General features: G+C 44.4%; 1 protein-coding gene across 2 annotated transcripts in view; it reads left to right on the top strand.

Annotated features, from left to right (window-relative positions):
- RAP1A (RAP1A, member of RAS oncogene family) overlaps positions 1-15321 on the top strand; it is a 59926-nt gene that overhangs the window by 20505 nt on the left and 24100 nt on the right. For both annotated transcript variants that reach the window (XM_069761723.1, XM_069761724.1), the window contains exon 2: positions 7119-7177. The gene's annotated coding sequence lies outside the window, so the exon portion shown is untranslated. The remainder of the gene's footprint in view (positions 1-7118; positions 7178-15321) is intronic.

Below are 15321 nucleotides of genomic sequence, written 5' to 3' on the forward strand. Positions count from 1 at the left end.
CCCTCTCGGCTTATACTCGAGTCATACCCAGGGGTCGGTAGGGGAGGGGGAGCAGGGGCTGTCTAATTATACTCACCTGCTCCTGGCGCCCCAGCTTCTTCCTGTACTGAGCGGTCACATGGTACCACTCATTACAGTGGTGTGCGCATGTCCAAGTTCCGAATTCCCTGCGCGCACGTGAAGAAACAGCGCGCGATCTGCGCTGTTATCCCTTTCATCGGTGGGGGCGGCCATCTTCCTGGGGCCGCGCGTGCGCAGATGGAGTGCTCTGCTGCACGGGGCTTCAGGAAAATGGCCGCGGGATGCCGCGAGTGTGCAGAAGAGATCGCGGCGGCCATTTTCCCAAAGCCGAGATGCAAACTCGGGAATTCGGAACTTGGACATGCGCACACCACTACGCCACCAACGGAAAGCTGGGGAAGAAAAGAGCGATGTCACCACGCCCACCTGACCTGACCAGCCTGATTGACAGGCGAAAACGGCGACTTTGGTAATGTATTTCTCAGCATAGGTGGGGAATCGGGGTACACTACATACACTATAGTAACGCACAGCGCAGGCCCTATTTAACAGTATTTATATCTCAATCTGAAAAAACGGGGTGACCGGTTCCCTTTAACTTACTGATGTCTCAATTAATTTTACTTTTATTGGTATCTATTTTTTTTCTTTTGACATTTACTTGTAGCTGCTGCATTTCCCACCCTAGGCTACTCGAGTCATTAAGTTTTCCCAGTTTTTTTGTGGCAAAATTAGGGGGGTTGGCTTATACTCGAGTCGGCTTATACTCGAGTATATACGGTATGCATTTCAAATAAGCTGCTGTACATGCTGACAGCAACAAATGATCATTTATTTATTGTTGGTCACAAATTTGCTTTTTACTGGTATTTTCTGTCGCCTTGTAACCCTAACCTAATTCTGCACTGTTGGGTCGGGAGCCAACGATCCAGAAGTAGCAGAGCTTTGGATGCAGTGTATGTTCGCTGCCTTCTATTGAACACTGGTAAGAGGTCATGTGTACACAGCGTCCAATACGTTCTATTGGTGACATTTCTCTTGCGTAGACACTGGTCAGTGTCCACTGGTGAGCCGCAGGCGACTATGCACGCATAGTGGACGTGGGATTTCTAGAAATCCCATCCTCTGTTATGTAACATTATTATTTATTATTAGGGTATGTGCACACGTTGCGGATTTTGCAGCGGATCCGCATCAGTTTCCCATGAGTTTACAGTACAATGTAAACCTATGGGAAACTAAATCCGCAGTGCACATGCTGCGGAAAAAAAAACGCGTGGAAAAGCAGCGTTTTATTTTCCGCAGCATGTCAATTCTTTTTGCGGATTCCGCAGCGTTTTTACACCTGCTCCAATAGAAAACTGCAGATGTGAAACCGCAATAGAAAATGCGATAAATCCGCTGTAAAACCGCAGCGGTTTTGCACTGCAGATTTATCAAATCTGCTGCGGAAAAATCCGCAGAGGAGTTTTCTACGTGTGCACATACCCGTATTAAATATAAATATGCAGCATCAAACCCACAGCAGTTCCAGTTTGTGGGCACGTACCCTAAGAGAACCTGTCGCCAGGTCAGGAGTGGCCTCTAAGTTTATTCCCACTGCTTTCTTTCAGTGTTTTTCCCTGTACTGTTCCAGAAATATGAGCTCTTTTATTAGTGCCATTTTTTTTAATGGCTTTCACCAACTTGGCGTAGTTCACAAATTAGTGTGGGGGTGGAGGAGGTGATGGTAGGAAGGGGTCTTTAGGCTGCTGTGCAATGTTGCTTTGTGAGCTGCACCTTCTTGGAAAAAAAAATATAAAAATTAGTACTAAACACTGTCCATATCTCTGGAACTATGTGGTGGATTTAGAAAAAGCAAGCAAGCAAACAAAAGGTGGAATAATTAGGCCATGTGCACACGTACAGTATTTTTCGTGTATTTTTCGCGTTTTTTCGCTATAAAAACGTGATAAAAACACGAAAAAAAGCTTCCATATGCCTCCTACTATTTACAATGTATTCCGCATTTCTTGTGCAAATGTTGCTTTTTTTTCCGCGAAAAAATCGCATTGCGGAAAAAAAAAGCAACATGTTCATTAAATATGCGGAATTGCGGGGATTCCGCATACCTAGGAGTGCATTGATCTGCTTACTTTCCGCATGGGGCTGTGCACACCATGCGGGAAGTAAGCAGATTATGTGCGGTTGGTACCCAGGGTGGAGGAAAGGAGACTTTCCTCCACGGACTGGGCACCATATAATTGGTTAAAAAAAAAAAAAGAATTAAAATAAAAAATAGTCATATACTCACCCTCGATGTCTTCTCGCCTCTCTGCGCTGCATGCTGCCGCTTCTGTTCCTATAGATGGTCTGTGTGAAGGACCTGCGATGACGTCGCGGTCCTGTGATTGGTCGCGCGACCGCTCACGTGACGTCATCGAAGGTCCTTCACACACACACACACACACACACACACACACACACACACACACACACACACACACACACACACACACACACACCATCTATAGGAACGGACGCCGCTGAGGAGATCTGCTGTCCTGCTGTCTGCGGGTGAGTATAACCTTTTTTTTTTTTTTTTTTTTTTTTTTTATTATTTTTAAACATTCCATCTTTTACTATTGATGCTTCTTAGGCAGCATCTATAGTAAAAAGTTGGTCACACTTGTCAAACACTATGTTTGACAAGTGTGACTAACCTGTCAGTCAGTTTTCCAAGCGATGCTACAGATCGCTTGGAAAACTTTAGCATTCTGCAAGCTAATTACGCTTGCAAAATGCTAAGAAAACCGCAAAAAAAACGCGGAAGAAACGCAAAAAAAAAAAAAAATGTGGATTTCTTGCAGAAAATTTCCGGTTTTCTTCAGGAAATTTCTGCAAGAAATCCTGACGTGTGCACGTACCCTCAAAGGAGCAGCGGGAATAAAGGAATAGTAAAATCTTGCCATTTTAAAGCGAATCTGTGATCAATCCTCGGTATGTGATCAGTAAACCAGTATAACTGTATCTATGTGGATGTTATCAGTAGGAGCATGGTGAAGAAAAGGCTTGGTGTCAGCTGTGCATTTCCTAATTGTGAAGAAGAAGAAACTTGCTAAAAGATTTCAGAATATATAGGTAACCAGGAGACCAGTTTAGACATATCAAGCAGTTTTACAGGGTAAAACTCCTGAGATTTCTTTTAGTAGTACTAAACTGTATTGGCAGCTATTGTTTCTCCTTATATAGAATGTGAATAATATACAATAATACTTACAAATATAAAAGCTATTTGGCAGTGTGAAGCCCCCTCTACTTGCCGATTACCATATTTTTCGGACCATAAGACGCACCCCAATTTTTCGGAAGGAAAACAGGGGAAAAAAATGTGTCAAATGGGAGTCCGTCTTAGGCTTCTTTCACACTTCCGTCTTCCAAATGTGCACAGGATCCGTCAAGGTGTTGAAGTGACGGATCCTGTGCAGATTGTGGAAAACGTGTGCACTGGGCCCGTCTTTCTGACGGACCCGTCGAGCCTATGTGCACCTTTTGTGTATGCGTCTTCGCAGCGGTTTTCTGCTGCGAAAACGCATAGTCAACACAAACCAGGTTAAAGAAAATAAATTGCAGTATTCTCACCTACCGGCGTTCCCGCGCAGCGATGCTCCCGGCAGCTAGCGTTCCTAGTAATACATTGCGAAATCTCACTAGAAGTCGCAGTCTCGCGAGACCGCGACTTCTTGTGAGATTTCGCAATGTATTACTAGGAAGTAACGCTAGCTGGGGCGGCGTAGCTGCCGGGAACATCGGTGACGCTGCGCGCGGAATGACAGTAGGTGAGAATATTATTATTATTTTTTTTATTATTATTTTTAACATTATATCTTGTTACTATTGATGCTGCATAGGCAGCATCAATAGTAAAAAGAGCGAGAGAGAATTTCCCTGACGGGAGCTTCTTCCACACATGCTCTCTTTGAAAAGGTGGGACCCGTCGCTGGATTCCTGCTTTTCACAGGCAGCGACACATCCTGCGCCCATAGGCTACTGTTGTAGCCAGTGACGGGCAGCGCAGGATGCGTCGCCGACCGATTTTTTTTTTTTTTTTTTTTTTTTTTTTTTTTTTCCCCGACGTGCAGAAAAAAACGTTCCTCTGAACGTTTTCTTTGCCCGACGGACCGTTTTTTTTAATGCCGGATCCAGTGAAAGACGGATGAAACGGATGGCCATCCGTCACAATCCGTTCCTAATATAAGTCTATGAGAAAATGCAGGATCCTGCATTCTCAAAAAACGACGAATTCAGTTTACCAGGGAAGGGATCGGCACAGGTGGAGGAGTGGTCACAGGGGTCGTTCGATGGTCCAGGCTGGTGCGGTGGCTCTGTGCTGGGGCAGGGGCGGCAGCGGCACTGTGCTGGGGCAGGGGCTCAGATTCAAATCTCGTCAACAAGATCTCGTCTCCCAAGATCTCGGGACGAGATCTGAATCTGAGCATGCTCCGCCGGCATGGCAGCAACGGATGTGCGGGGGCCTCCGGGCTTTGACGAAATGCCGGCAGAGCCCCCATGGAGTGTACAGAGTTGCTGCCACTGCCCTGGAGCACAGTGCCACTACCACACCACACCACAGAGCCGCACCGCCACAGCTGCAGGATTTGTAAGTATATTGTGATATAAGATGCACCCCCATTTTTCCCCAAAAATTTTGGGGAAAATGTGCGTCTTATGGTCCAAAAAACACAGTAATTTTGCCCTAGAGCAAAGTGAGTTTGTGAACTTGTATCCATTATCGATGGCCTCCTCTCCCAGCCACTGGTAGACCATTGCTTGGAAGTTATTGCAGGTGATGGGTGCCAGGCTTCCGGCCTTGTCTCAGGCTGGCCATGAGTTATTAGGGCAGAGGTAGGCTGATAATTGTGTGCCAGAGAGCAGCTCTGCCCCAAAAGATCTTAGGACTGGGCTACACACTGACTTTTTGTATCTACTGACTGACTGTAACTATTTTGCTGCTGCTACAGTCCAAAGCAATACATTGCATTTAACCCCTTAGTGACTGGGCCATATTTTTTAATAATGACCAGTGTCGCTGAATGCCGTAATGACTCTGGAATATTTAATTGATTTTGAAACTTTTTTTCATGACACATTGGACTTTATGCTAATGGTAAATTTAGATCAATGTTTTGTGTTTATAAAAAAAATCAGAAATTTTATAAAAATGTTAAAAAATAGCAATTTTCAAACTTTGATCATTTCTTTAATCCAGATAGTCATACCACACACAAACATGAAATAACATTTCCATCGTGTCGGCTTTACATCAGCACCATTTGTAAAACGCTATTTTATTTTGTTTAGAAAGTTGAACAATGTAGCAGTCATTTTTTCAAGGAAATTTTAAAAACCTTTTTAAGAAACCCTATTCAGTTTTGAAGTGACTTTGGGGGTCCTATAAATTGGAAAAAACCCCAAAGTGATACCATTTTAAAAATGGCGCACCTCAACGTATTCAAAATTGCTTTCAGGTAGTTTATTAACCCTTCAGGTGCTTTTCGGAAATTAATGCAAAGTGGCATGACAGACCTGAAGAAATGTATTTTTACAATCTAAATGCCTCTAACTTCTGAAGAGGCTGCTATTTGTCCATGAACTGCTATGGCAAACATCAGGACCACACAATCATGATCTCAGAGTGCCGATGGGGATTAAGACGAAGCCCCTACACTCTTGTGAACCATCTAGACGCTCTAGCCGCTATTTACAGCAGCATCTAAGGGGTTAAATGGCTATAGTCGGTGCCAACACTGATCCTGGCTGATGCAGCAAGTTGTCAGTTATAGTGTACAGCCGGCAGCTGCTGGATTGTCTCCTGTATGGGGATGCTAGTCTTTTATATCACTGGTCAGTGAAAGACGTATTGGTCGTTGGTTACTAATGGGTTAATAGTTAAAATCCCTCTGTAGTGCTGCAAAAAATGTTGCGGTGTAGCCCAGGATTTAACCCCTTAGTGACCACCAATATGTCTTTTTACTGACTGCAGATATAAGTGCCTTGCCTCCCCATACAGGTGACAATCCTCGCTGTCGGCCGTACGCTATAGCTGACAACTTGCTGCATCAGCCCTGATCAGTGTTGGCACCGACTATAGCTGTAGATTCACAGTTCTACAGTCAGTTAATACAGACTTGTAGCTTAAGGGTACCGTCACACAGTCCCATTTCAATCGCTACGACGGTACGATTCGTGACGTTCCAGCGATATCCATACAATATCGCTGTGTCTGACACGCAGCAGCGATCAGGGATCCTGCTGAGAATCGTACGTCGTAGCAGATCGTATGGAACATTCTTTCGTCGCTGGATCTCCCGCTGGCATCGCTAGATCGGTGTGTGTGACACCGATCTAGCGATGCGTTCGCTTGTAACCAGGGTAAACATCGGGTTACTAAGCGCAGGACCGCGCTTAGTAACCCGATGTTTACCCTGGTTACCAGCGTAAAAAAAAACAAACAGCACATACTTACATTCTGGTGTCCGTCAGGTCCCTTGCCGTCTGCTTCCCGCACTCACTGACTGCCGGCCGTAAAGTGAAAGCAGAGCACAGCGGTGACGTGTGCTGTGCTTTCACTTTCACTTTACGGCCGGCAGTGAGTGCGGGAAGCAGACGGCAAGGGACCTGATGGACACCAGAATGTAAGTATGTGCTGTTTGTTTGTTTTTTACGCTGGTAACCAGGGTAAACATCGGGTTACTAAGCGCGGTCCTGCGCTTAGTAACCCGATGTTTACCCTGGTTACCTGGGGACCTCGGCATCGGTGGTCGCTGGAGAGCGGTCTGTGTGACCGCTCTCTAGCGACCACACTACGATTTACCTACGATCACGGCCAGGTCGTATCGCTGGTCGTGATCGTAGGTAAATCGTATAGTGTGACGGTACCCTAAGACCGGACAAGTCACCAAGACGTTACATTGCATTACAGTGAGAAGTTGATAGTATATTTATATCACTTGCGAAGTAATGGCCCTAGCGATATTTGTGGGAATCCGTATGTAAATGTATTACTTGTGAGCATAACATTAATCACCAATGTCACTTAAAATAAATATGTTTTACAGGTCTTGGACACTATTCCAAAAACACGGAGCAGAAACTGTTTACATGCTCAGGATAGCAAGTAAGTTTTCTGTTGTGTCTTCACTAAACTGTGGTGTAAGTCCTGCTCCACACTCTCCCCTCAAATAAGCCATGTAGCATATTATTGTCATGGGGTTTTATTACACAATCAATCCTATTCTCCTGAACACTTGGAGCAGCACAGCCACACTATACACGCTGGTAGCGCTCTGCGTCGGTTTCCTGCGTGCCTCGTCTTCCCACAGCGCTGTTATGGCAGGGCTACTGGCGTGCGTCTGTATATATTAACTACTGCTTGATATTAACGTGTAGGAGGAAGCAGCAGCTGCAAATTCTGTCTGTTGAAATTCTTGGTCACATTTTCAACCTTGTTCGTTGCTGTCTGGAGCCCTGTGTATTTCAACAGACAGCGATAAACCATAGCCAAATAATTGAATGTTTTTCTATAGATGTAGATTGGAGTACTGTAGGTAAAACATGTCAATCCTTGTCTTAACCCTTTGGCAGAATACCTGTGTGCAGAATTATGTACGGTAACTAACAGAAAACGTTAATTTTCCCATCTCAGTAGTTAATTTTCATCTTATAAAGTGAGAATAACCAAACAACTCAATGTACAAAATACATTTCTGCATTGAAAAAAGTGTGTATCGATCTATCAGTATTAGTGACCAATATAGCCACCCATCTTTTCAATTCGTTATGTTTCCCATCCATCCAGTTTCTTAATCTATTGATGATCCACTTTTTGGGCCACGACAACTTCCGGCTCCCAAACACTGCTCAGAGAGATGTACAGATTTCCTTCACGGTAAACTTCTTGTTTCAGAATGACCCATAAGTATTCAATAGGGTTTGTTTGCTGAGGAAGGGGGTCATATCATTATTCTTTCATCTTTAACCCCTTTACAAAATTGGACATATATGTGCATTCAAGGTCATCTACACCTGTTTTATTCTGACTCCAGTGCTGAGCCCGCATCTTTTCTGGCATATGACAGCTGATTTGATCAGCTATCATGTGCTCTTAACAGCTGCTGGTCACGATTCACCTGTGGCTGTTCACATGTTACATGTCAATCACTGACAGCAGCATTTAACCTGAGAGCGCTAGAAGCGGATCATAAGACCCGCTTATCGGCGCGCCTGTCGCCTTATCTCGGGGTGCTAATGAGTTGGCATAGCAGCCACGGGTCTGCCGAAGAGATGAGATGACAATTTCTGCTACAGTTCAGCCCTGCTATATGTAGCACATGCGATCCGATGATCGGAGCTTTAAGCCTCCTAAGTTGACTATCAACCCCTTTCCGATGTTGGGCGTAATAGTATGCCGATGTCGGACACCCTCCCTTTGATGTGAGCCCAAATCTTTCCTGGCACATATCAGCTGTTTTGAACAGCTGACATGTGCCCGGAACAGCCGCTGGTGGAATCGCGATCCACCCTTGGCTATTAACCCGTTAAATGCTGTTGTCAAACGCTGACAGCGGCATTTAACATGCGCTTCCAGCAATCGCGCCGGAAATCCGCCCACTGCTGACCCCGTCACGTGATCGTCGATCACCAGTGCATTGGCATGACAACCAGAGGTCTCCTGGAGACTTCCACTATGGTTGTCGCTGTCTGCTTGCTGTGAGTGCCATCCAGTGGTTGGTGCTCATTAATTTAGTAATTCAGCTACATAGGGGCGATCTGATCATCGCCTGTATGTAGTAGGGGCGATCGGGTTATGGCAGCTTCTAGTCTCCCATGGAGGCTATTGAAGCATGCAAAAAGTAAAAATATATATATATATATATATATATATATATATATATATATATATTTATTATTAGTATTATTATTATTTATTATAGCGCCATTTATTCCATGGCGCTTTACATGTGAGGAGAGGTATACATTATTATGTATACCCCTCCTCACATGTAGAGCGCCATGGAATAAATGGCGCTTTAATATATATATTACTACACACACACACATTTTATATATATATATATATTTATATATATATATATATATATATATATATATATATATATATATATATATATATTATTATTATACATAAGCTCAAATCGCCCCCCTTTTCGCCACATTCAAAAAAATGAAGCAAACACATATTTAGTACCGCTGCATTCAGAATTGCCCAATCTATCAATAAAAAAAGGATTAACTTGATCACTAAACGGCATAATGAAGGCCAAAATGCCATAATTGTTTTTTTGTTCGCAGCAACGTTGCATTAAAATGCAATAATGGGCGATCAAAAGAACATATCTGCACCAAAATGGTATCATTAAAAATGCCAGCTCAGCATGCAAAAGATAAGCCCTCACCCAACCCGAGATCATGAAAAATGGAGACGCTACGGGTATCGGAAAATGGCACAATTTTTTTTTTATTTTTTAAAATAAAGTTTAAAATTTTTTTTCACCACTTACATAAAAAAGAACCTAGAAATGTTTGGTGTCTATGAACTCGTAATGACCTGGAGAATCATTAATATCAGGTCAGTTTTAACATTTAGTGAACCTCGCAAAAAAACCAAACAAAAAAATGTGTGGGATTGCACTTTTTTTTGTGCAATTTCACCGGACTTAGAATTGTTTTCTATTACACGACATGGTAAAACCAATGGTGTCCTTCAAAAGTACAACTCGTCCTGCAAAAAAACAAACCCTCACATGGCCATGTTGACGGAAAATTAAAAAAGTTATGGCTCTAGGAAGAAGGGGAGCGAAAAACCGAAAATACCTCCGGTCATGAAGAGGTCAAAGCAATTAAAAAAAATTTGAAATATAAAACTTCAAATCACCCTATTCAAAATAAAACCATAACAAAATACAGATTGCTGCTTTCAGAAATGTCCAATCTTTCAAAATGTAAAGTAAATTAAGGCAACGAAAAATAAAAACGCCATACTTTGTTTTCTTTGCCTGTTATTCCAAAAGATCGTATCTACCCTGAAATTGTCAGCTCGGCGCCAAAACTATACCCTCACCCAGATTCCGAAAAATGCAGATGCCACGTTTTTTATATGCAACCTTTTATATATATTTTTTTTCTTAACACAATTTTTGTTACCCTGTTGCGACTATTTGCAGCAAAACTTTTGATGGTTCTGTGATCACGCCCCAATATCTCAGCAATTTCAGGAGTGCTGCATCATTTTAGAAGACCTGTAACAATATGCCCACTTTGCATGAGGAAAACCAGCTGTGGTGTAGTTCTTCACTCTTTGATAAAGGGTGCTGAGATTCTCAGGCTATGTACACATGTTGCGGATTCGTGTGCTGATTTTTCCAAACCATTTTTGAAAAATCCGCAGGTAAAACAGTGTTTTATCTGCAATCTAACCGCGGTTTTCCAGTGTTTTACCTGCGAATTAACCGCGTATCTTTGTGCGGATTTCACCTGCGTTTACCACCTGCGGATTCCTACACAGGAACAGGTGTAAAACACTGCTGAATCCGCTGAAAGAATTGACATGCTGCAGAAAATACAACACATCGTTTCCGCGCGGTATTTTCCGCACCATGGGCACTGCGGATTTGGTTTTCCATAGGTTTACATGGTACTGTAAACCGCATGGGAAAACTGCTGCGAATCCGAAGCGGCCAATCTGCTGCAGATCCGCAGCCAAATCCGCAACTTGTGCACATACCCTCATACAGCTTTCAGTTGGAAAATATGCATAAGTGATATAGTCAAAATGCTCATCTATTAATTGTGCACACAATGTTAAATGGAGCTGTCATTTAAAAATTAATTACCGTATATACTCGAGTATAAGCCGACCCGAGTATAAGCCGACCCCCCCTAATTTTGCCACAAAAAACTGGGAAAACTTATTGACTCGAGTATAAGCCTAGGGTGGAAATGTAGCATTTACCGGTGAATTTCAAAAATAAAAATAGATCATTATTTCCCCATAGCTGTGCCATATAGTGCTCTGCACCGTTCATATTGCCCCATAGATGCTGCACAGATGCCCCATATAGTGCTGTGTGCCGTTCATACTGCCCCCATATAGTGCTGTGTGCCGTTCATACTGCCCCCATATAGTGCTGTGTGCCGTTCATACTGCCCCCATATAGTGCTGTGTGCCGTTCATACTGCCCCCATATAGTGCTGTGTGCCGTTCATACTGCCCCCATATAGTGCTGTGTGCCGTTCATACTGCCCCCATAGATGCTGCACATAAATCTGTGCTGCCGCTGCTGCAATAAAAAAAAAAACCACATACTCACCTCCCTTGATTGCAGCTCCCAGCGTCCGGTCCCGGCGCCTCCATCTTCCCGGCGTCTCTGCTCTGACTGATCAGGCAGAGGGCGCCGCGCACACTATATGCGTCATCGCGCCCTCTGCCTGAACAGTCAGAGCGCAGACGCCGGGAAGATGGAGGCGCCGGGAAGATGGAGCGGCGGCTGGAACGCGGACAGGTGAATATAACATACTTGCCTAGTCCCAGCGATCCTCGCGCTGTCCCTGCCTTCCTCCCCGTCTTCTGTGCTGCAGCATCTTCCTGTCAGCGGTCACCGGCACCGCTGATTAGAGAAATGAATAGGCGGCTCCGCCCCTATGGGAGGTGGAGCCGCTTATTCATATCTCTAATGAGCGGTCCCACGTGACCGCTGAAGAGGGGAAGACGCTGCAGCACAGAAGACGGGGAGGAAGGCAGGGACAGCGCGAGGATCGCTGGGACTAGGTAAGTATACCTCAGCGACCTCTCCCCCTCACCCGCCGACCCCACCACTACCGTGACTCGAGTATAAGCCGAGGGGGGGCACTTTCAGCCCAAAAATTTGGGCTGAAAATCTCGGCTTATACTCGAGTATATACGGTACCTCTCCTAGTGAGCACTGTAAACAAAAAAATAAAACCCACAATTTTAAATTACATTTTTCTGGTTGCTGCACATTTCACAAAAAAATACAATAAAAAGTAGTCAAAACATTGTATGTACTCAAATGACATCAGTAAAAAATGTATGTCACATGCAAAAAGCTATAAAGGCACAGATGATTGGCCTCGGGGAGACCAAAACATCCAACACTGCGGAGACACCATCACGTGTTTCTCAACGCAGTGATTCCAGAACACTGCCCCCATCCCTTATGGGAAATATGCAGATGCAGGTAAAGAAGCTGCGGAGACACCATCACGTGTTTCTCGACGCAAGCAGTGAATAGCCAGGCCTTTCCCCGGGAAGGAACAACCACGGGAAGGGCAGCATCCTATGAAGGAAAGCCACCTATGCCAAGCATGGTATCCATCCACAGACAGCTGTTTCGGGGTGTTTGCCCCTCATCAGTGTGGAGTAGGAATCTGGCTATTAGGAGCAGTGCCTAGTAAAAAGGCTATAAAGGCACAGATGATTGGCCTCGGGGAGACCAAAACATCCAACACTGCGGAGACACCATCACGTGTTTCTCAACGCAGTGATTCCAGAACACTGCCCCCATCCCTTATGGGAAATATGCAGATGCAGGTAAAGAAGCTGCGGAGACACCATCACGTGTTTCTCGACGCAAGCAGTGAATAGCCAGGCCTTTCCCCGGGAAGGAACAACCACGGGAAGGGCAGCATCCTATGAAGGAAAGCCACCTATGCCAAGCATGGTATCCATCCACAGACAGCTGTTTCGGGGTGTTTGCCCCTCATCAGTGTGGAGTAGGAATCTGGCTATTAGGAGCAGTGCCTAGTAAAAAGGCTATAAAGGCACAGATGATTGGCCTCGGGGAGACCAAAACATCCAACACTGCGGAGACACCATCACGTGTTTCTCAACGCAGTGATTCCAGAACACTGCCCCCATCCCTTATGGGAAATATGCAGATGCAGGTAAAGAAGCTGCGGAGACACCATCACGTGTTTCTCGACGCAAGCAGTGAATAGCCAGGCCTTTCCCCGGGAAGGAACAACCACGGGAAGGGCAGCATCCTATGAAGGAAAGCCACCTATGCCAAGCATGGTATCCATCCACAGACAGCTGTTTCGGGGTGTTTGCCCCTCATCAGTGTGGAGTAGGAATCTGGCTATTAGGAGCAGTGCCTAGTAAAAAGGCTATAAAGGCACAGATGATTGGCCTCGGGGAGACCAAAACATCCAACACTGCGGAGACACCATCACGTGTTTCTCAACGCAGTGATTCCAGAACACTGCCCCCATCCCTTATGGGAAATATGCAGATGCAGGTAAAGAAGCTGCGGAGACACCATCACGTGTTTCTCGACGCAAGCAGTGAATAGCCAGGCCTTTCCCCGGGAAGGAACAACCACGGGAAGGGCAGCATCCTATGAAGGAAAGCCACCTATGCCAAGCATGGTATCCATCCACAGACAGCTGTCTGTGGATGGATACCATGCTTGGCATAGGTGGCTTTCCTTCATAGGATGCTGCCCTTCCCGTGGTTGTTCCTTCCCGGGGAAAGGCCTGGCTATTCACTGCTTGCGTCGAGAAACACGTGATGGTGTCTCCGCAGCTTCTTTACCTGCACATGCAAAAAGCTCACGCAGTTCTACTGCTGGAAAGTAAAGTTGCAAGTGTCGGGGAAATGGAGATAAAAACCTTTTTTTTTTTTTTTTTTTTTTTTTTTTTTTAAATCTAATGAAAACAAAACTGTTTGGCTGGCCTCTCTATAACAGTACTGAAACATACAGGTGAGCACAAAAAAAAACAATGGCAGAATTATATTTTTTATTCCAGTAAGAATTTTTTTCGTTCTGCAGTGCATTATATGGTAAAGTCAATGGTGTCATTCATAATTACAACTTGTCCTGCAAAAAAATATAGCTCAAAAAAGAAAATTAAACTACAATTGCCCTTTCCTGAAGGGGTTAAGCTGGGGCTTATTAGGTAGTTTGGATAGAGGAGAGTATTGCTATACCACAGACACAGTAATGGTTTGTGCTGTGTTTCTGCACCATTTGTTGGAAAATGCAGTGTAGGAGTGCTCAGGAACGAGAACAATGCTCTAGACGTGAACAGTGACAGATTGTTCTCATGAACGGATCACAAATCACCAATTCTCGTGTTCAGAAGAAGAAACCTAGAAGTACCAGCAAACGGACTACCCTTGGGGTTCCATCTTGTGTATAATGGTGGATACTTCCTTCTCCCAGAAGCTGGGATAGGTGGTACCGGAGTCAGCGCGTGCACATGCCACACTATGGTATTGAAGACACTGTATGCAAATTCACAGCCACAGTGTGTTCAACAAAATGGCGCCGTACACCGCAGGATGCGGATGCGTTGATTCCGGCTCCATTTTATTGAAGAATTGTTCTACAACATCAACATAGCAGTGTGCATTTGCTGGCTGTCGCCATTATCCCTATGGCGTGCGCACACTATATTGACATTGTAATACATTACTTCAATCATTTTATCGAAGACATTGTATAAATGTACCAAAAAAAATTCACGCGACCCGGGCGTAAAATGGGTTCAATAGCCAGTATCATTATATTGTTGTGCAAGAACCTGTACAGCCGTAGCATTAGTTTCATTAGTAAAATCATCGGATTCTCTTTAATGATCAATGCCACCTCTGGGAAGCCCACCAATTCTGATTTTATAAGAGGCTTCTTTTTCAGTTTTTCTTCTGTATGGGAGCGTTTCAAGGCATGTTCCGCTTGGAATATCCGTTTTAGAGGGAATCTGTCAGCAGGTTCACCTCTCTTAAACTGTCTATATGGGAATGAAGCTCATAGGAAGCTGAATATAATGATACATTGATATCTGATATCTTCCAAAGAAACCCTCTTTTTGTCTTATGTGAATGAGATGTTTCAAGCTATGGGATGTTGCCTGGCAGATAACTTTACTTCCAGAGCTTACATGAAGGAGGAGTTACCAGTGGGAGACCAGTAACTAACACAGAACAGGAGAAATTAAATTGTCTTGGCAAACATATTTTTTGCATTTCTTAGCTCCACTGTATTGCAACAATAATATTACAACCTTGTCTGCCTGTGAGATGGAAGCTGAGAGTGACCTGCAGATGTGTTAGGTATAACCACACACAGCTCTGCAGGGAGATCGTGAGAAAAGAGAGCGTCCATTACACATAACTGGTAACTTCCCGTTCATGTAAAATAATCTTTGGAGACCGTTATCTTCCAGGCAGCAGCCTCCCCATAACCTGGAAGAGGTCATTTACAGTGGGGAAAATAAGTA

Source organism: Ranitomeya imitator, chromosome 3 (genome assembly GCF_032444005.1).
Source record: "Ranitomeya imitator isolate aRanImi1 chromosome 3, aRanImi1.pri, whole genome shotgun sequence".
NCBI classification, from domain to species: domain Eukaryota; kingdom Metazoa; phylum Chordata; class Amphibia; order Anura; family Dendrobatidae; genus Ranitomeya; species Ranitomeya imitator.